This window comes from Podarcis erhardii (assembly GCF_964252035.2).
Source record: "Podarcis erhardii genome assembly, chromosome: 9".
Lineage (NCBI taxonomy): Eukaryota > Metazoa > Chordata > Lepidosauria > Squamata > Lacertidae > Podarcis > Podarcis erhardii.
Window position 1 is genome coordinate 39634888 of NC_138512.1, and position 6000 is coordinate 39640887.

Here is a 6000-nt window from a genome sequence, read left to right on the forward strand (position 1 = left end):
TGCTCAGAATACCATTTCTGATTTCAGAGCAAAGCTATCAACGTTTCCTGGCAGGGCCAGCCCTCCCATGTGGCAAGGTGAGGTGACTGCTTTGGGCAGCGGCATCCACAGGGGCAGCAAATCCGGCCTCCAAGGAATACATTGCATGTAGATCTTCACTCCCCAGCTTGTTCCTGGCAGGGGGAGTACATGGGAAGCCATGTTGTGGTTTCCCTCAGGTGCCAAAATGTCTTAGGCCAGGCCAGTTTCCTGGTACATTATTAAATACTTGTCACTCTGTACTCATTACGGCTCAAATAATGTGTAAAGTTAGCCTTAGATAGTGGGAAAATTCATGCTAAGATTGAAATGCAGCACACACGCTCTTGTGCGTCCTCCAAGGAAGCAAAGAATAATCACTAAACAACCCTTTTTGAAGAACTTTTGATTCTGAACAAATTGATTTTATTGCCTGTGTTTGAAGACTGAGATTAAATTTTGCATGGATTTCTCACACACTACAGCTGCAGGATACTGGACTTTGTTTTTCATCACATTGCCCTCAGATTGTAGCTCTTTGTTTCTGTAAAAACTGTTTTAATCAAACATATCTTTCAGCTCTGAACTGAGATTCCTCTCAGGCTATATAGCATCATTTTCTACATTGACACCACTGGATTCTTCTCTGTATGCTCACTCAAATCTTAATCACTCCATTTTATTTCAGGTGCTTTTAGATGCCAATGATTTAGCAGCACCCAATCATTCCTGTTCTCTTTCAAGACGCAAGTAGAATAGCAACTCTGCTTCTATAGACTGCAGGAATCCAAATAACCTTCTGTTGTCAGGTGGGCAGCCCCCTTTCCCTCACCACAAATGATAGAGGTGGGGACATTTTTATTGGGACTACTGTGTGTGGTGAAAGGATTAAAAACTTTCCCTCTTGTTGCACTCCCAATTATGATTCTTCCCCCGGGAAGGGGAGAAAATAAATGATATAAAGACAATGTTATTTGAAAAGTGGAAGGTTAAGTGATACCCAAATAGGTGAGATGAACCACAGAGAAAGAAATGGGTACAGTAATCTATATAAGCTGTGCTAACAACCTACTAAACAGTTGTGCAATGACAATGGGGTAGCTACACCTGGGAAAATTGCACAGCTGTTGCATTGATTTTAGAAATGATCAGATTTTCTGATTTCATGGTGCAGAGGTGGAGCTTCAACAGACTGGATTAATTAATTGATTTAATTAATTAATTAGATTTCTATACTACCCTTCATCCAAAGAATTGTTTACAATATAGAAACACAAAAATACATACCATAATAATGAACAAAAACAATACCCCCATACACAGTTTAAAAGGGTCACAGATTGTTTTAATTAGCCAAAGGCCTGGGAGGAGAGGAATGTTTTTGCCTGGTGCCTAAAGATATGTAATGAAAGCACCAGGTGAGTCTCCCTAGGGAGAGTATTTCAGAAGCCACTGCAGAAAAAGTCAGTTCTCATGTTGCCACCCTCCAGACCTCTCATGGTGGAGGCACATGAAGAAGAGCCTCAGATGATGATCACAGAGTCCAGGTCAGTTCCTATGGGAAGAGATATACTTGAGGTAGAAGATGGCACGAGAATATTTTCTTCACGTCATTGTGCAGATGCCTCCTTAAAAGTGAGTGAACAAAGTGTGGCTTTCCCATAGTAAATACTCAGTGTGGAAGCATCTTTCATCATATTCTCTATTGAGTAAACAATTGCAACACATTTTCTCTAAATTTAGGTTAATCTCCATCTTCAAAGCACAGTGGTCACTGGATAAGACACTTCTCAGTTCTTTTGGAGTCAGTGTCCCTTTTGTAAACCATGAGAACTGTGCTGCTTTGATATTCCTATTCTTGTTTTTGCTCTGGGAATTCGTTTTCCCCTTCCTACATCCATTTTCACTCTGGTACTGGTTAGTGACACATGACAACACACTGTCTAAAAATGGGTCTGATTTTTTTCTCCACATCTGAACTCCACTGAGCATCAGGTGATTGAAAACATAATCTTGCCTGCATGCCTGTCAGTACCTTTATGGTGCCTGCAAAAAGTCTCCGTAAATATTCCCTTAAAAATCCATAGTGCACAAGAAACTGTTTTTCCCGCTCAGTTACAGTTTGCACTCAGTGTCGCATACATTGGGCATGGCTCCCTTAAAGATGCTCATTTTTCATTGGATGCCAAGATTGGATGCCCCCATCTCACACAGAAGAGGTGGGGCAGTGGCTGTTGTAGGTGCCTTTTGTCCCATTGATGGGTCTGTTGATGGGGGGGCACACACACACCATTTTGTTGTCCTGCCTCTTATTTTGCTCTTTTAGATGTGGCAACCATTATGCCATGCTGACATGGCAGCCATTTTGTGTTACAGTGCACCCTTCACGGCAGCCATTTTGTGACTGGCAGCTAGAACACTATCTCAAAATTTCATATGTGTCCATTGGCCCCCAAAGTTTGGTGAACTGGTTTGTGTGCAGAAAGTTCAAGTCGCACATGTACTACCAGATTTGTTTTATACTGATTTAAAACTTCATGGCTTCTCCTAAAGAATTCTGTAGTTTGGCAAAGCTACTGACAATACAGCTAGCAATCTTTAGCCCTTACAGAAATTCATTTCCCAGAATCCTCTGGGGGAACAGGAATGGCCAGCCTAAATCTATGGTATGGGTAGACCCAAAATTCCGGTAGTGTGGTGTCCCTTTAATTATCTCTGCACATAAATTCATTCACTAATAATTAGAGAGCAGCAAAATGACTGCTGTAAGTAGAAATTGCACATAAATGATTATGCCTTCCATCTTTGTTTATAGATCAATATTGTTCCATCCCCGTTGTGCCAATTTGGTTTTCAAACACTGTTTTTGCTGTGGAAGGAATAAATGTATGGCCACAGGCTTCTTTATAATTCTTGCTCATTTGCTAGCAAATCAGCCTTGCAAAATGAAATTGTTCTTTATGTGAAAATCAATTGCTTAATTGAATATACTTGCCAAAAGAAATAAAAAGGAAAGCGCCCTGGTGTGCTGCTTTAATACTTATGCCTACAAATCCTGCATGCATTATAAAAAGAGCATTTATCTTCTATGTCTTGTCCATAATCTCATACAGTGGGATCTTAATAAGAATCTTTACTAAGAATTCAGAGGGGATTGGGCACCAGTTTAATGAAAGTTAAGCATCTTAATCAATTAGTCTCTTTGATAACCAAATGCATTCTTTTATAGGTATGTGCAACTTTAGCATAATGGGTGATAAGGTAAGCATTATTTTGGACTATTCAGCAAAACAAAATGTCATTCAGTAAAAGGCCTATATACATTTCTTCAGACATCTCTTTTCATCAGTTTTCTTACCCGCATAATAAGTTATGATGTATTTGGAACAGCTAGTACTAAAAAAAGAAAAAGGAGGAAAAAGCATATTCCATCAGAGTATGGAATTAATCGGTTCCTTAAATGAGTATAGAATTAATCGGTTCCTTAAATGAATTGGGCATATGCAATATTGCAGCATTCTGGAAGATCAATGGACATGGACCAGCAGTGCCTAGATGGAAGATCACTGGGATGCACATAGAAACTGCTCTGAACTTTCTAAAAAGAAGAGTTGGGTGTATAAGGATGGTGGGTATCATTTCACAATGGCTTTGAATAATGAGCCCCATTTGAGTGTGTTAAGACTCAGCCAGTCTTCAGTTCATGAAAGAAAAGGGAGGAGACCCTTAATGAAATCGACAGGGGGCCCAACCCCCCTCATTTTAGCCAAATGATGGGCCTCCACTATAGCAGTAGATAAGGGAGCTGTCACAAAAAATAAGTGGGCTGGTCTATCTGCAATTTGAAAATATTGACTCTACCAGCAGAATTATATGTTACACTCCACACAACATTGCTATGCAAAACATAGTCACATTGTGACATTTTCTCATTGTATGTTGACCCACCACACGCACTGGCTGTTGCTGGCAAGAGTCAGAAACACACAGCATGCTCACACTGGTGTATGAGGTCAAGTGAAGTTATGGGGAAGTAGCACATGTCCTGTGCCATGGGGGAAATGACTGGGCCTTTCCCCTTCCCATTGGGCTGGTAGATAGAAGAACAATGGGCAAGCAGTTTTGGGTGAACTGAGCAGAAAGCAGGCTGAGAAGCTGGAGATACAGAGCCATGCTTGACTTGTGCTGGAATCCAAGGCTATGACTAAGGGAGAAGCAAGATCTGTTGAGGGGGGGGCTTAATGCTGTGAGCTGCTCCATCTTGTGCTCAGGTTGTATAGACGTGTAAATAAAACCATATATCCTAAAGACACCACAGTCTCCACTGACCTTCATTCCAAGAAAACCGAATCCTGGGTAAATGCCTGGAACCTCTCGAATCTCTCACTGCTCAGAGATTGAGGTGGTATGTAACTGTACCATGTTGCTCTGGCCTTTATGTTTCTTCTGTTGTCAACCAGTGGGGAATCTCTTTTGCAACATTGCAAACGTTTCACGTTTTCCTGCTTAAAGCTCATGCCAGGAGGCACTGCCTAATCGCTTTAAGATATGAGGATGCTGTAAACTCCCAGAACAATTCATGGAGTACAGCTGGGCAACTGTCCAAGACACCGACCATCTAAGAAGCCAAGACAAAGGACGCCACAAGGGCAAGCACACAGTCCTGACCGTTGTGCCGTCAGTGGCTGAAAGATAGGGCAAGCATGCTTTCTGCATTGCATTCAAACAGAAATACAATTCTGAGTCCAGCAGGGTGAAGAGAAAAGGCAGTCTCTAGAGATCATGATGCAATTACTGTACCAGAAGAGATCAGCTGTGGCTTTTTCTTCAGTGCACACAATGCACTAAATTGCCTCCTTCAGAGCAAAGTACACGGTAAAATAAATAAATAAAACCTAATAGATGCTCTGGAGCTCTGCATTGATACAGCTACCCAAATAGAATGTGCGGGTTTCGTCTTTGCCTGCCCACACAGACAATGCTGGAATATCTCATAGCCGCCCACTGTTGATCGTGGAGGGGAGAGAGCAAAAGAGACAGGCTGGCTCATTAGCTCAGCAGCTGAATGGTTCTCAGTGATGTGGATTTTCCAGGAAAGGTTGAGAATCAAAACATTTAGCACCAGCTGCCCATGAAATTCATGTCACATACGGCTTCAGCCAAGTCTCGACTTTGGTGAAGAGGTGGGCTGGTGTCTTGCCCAGCATCTGTAGCCATGTCTGTGGAAGTGCCCGTGGAGCTTCTCACACCTCGGCAGATACCACAAAGAATGAAGTAGAGCTAGATGGCATGACTGAATGAAAAACGAAGATTTGACTTTTAAATTTTCCTTTCTTGCAGAGGAAATTCATGCTTAGAGGGAAACAAAGTGAATTGAAGGGGGGAGGCTCTATGGAAAAATGAATGCTTAACAAGAGAAAATGTGTGCAGTACGTGTTCATTAGGAGAAATTTGCAGTACAATGCTGCTGAATTTTCATGAATTTTTTTTTTTTTTTTAATGCAAACTGAAGTAGAAATGTTGGAAGCTGAAATTAAGATTGGAAGAATGGAGACAAACCAAAGCTGACAGATTTGTCCATCCCTTTGTGTAACCTCCTCACCAACGAATCACAACAAATGCTCAGTAAAGTATAGTCTAACTTTTGCATAAATGTTGTGCAAGCAAATCAGGACGAGTGCTCTATAAACAGGTCATATGGAGGAGCTCTATCTCTAAACAGCAGCTTCCTACACCGCTAACTATGCTTTTGGGAACTGAGCCAGACATAGAGAACGTAATGCCTTGGAAGGAAAAGAACAAAGAAGCTGTGCAGGATTTTTGCGCAACCTTCCCTAGACAGCCATTGGTCTTTGCCATTGGTGCTGACTCTGCAAGTAATCTTCTCGTCTGTCATTTGAATTTACAATACAATCCTTATAGCGTAGTAACTCAGCAGTATCAAGGACCCCAGGAAATCCTTTTTCCTGGAATTGATTTTAT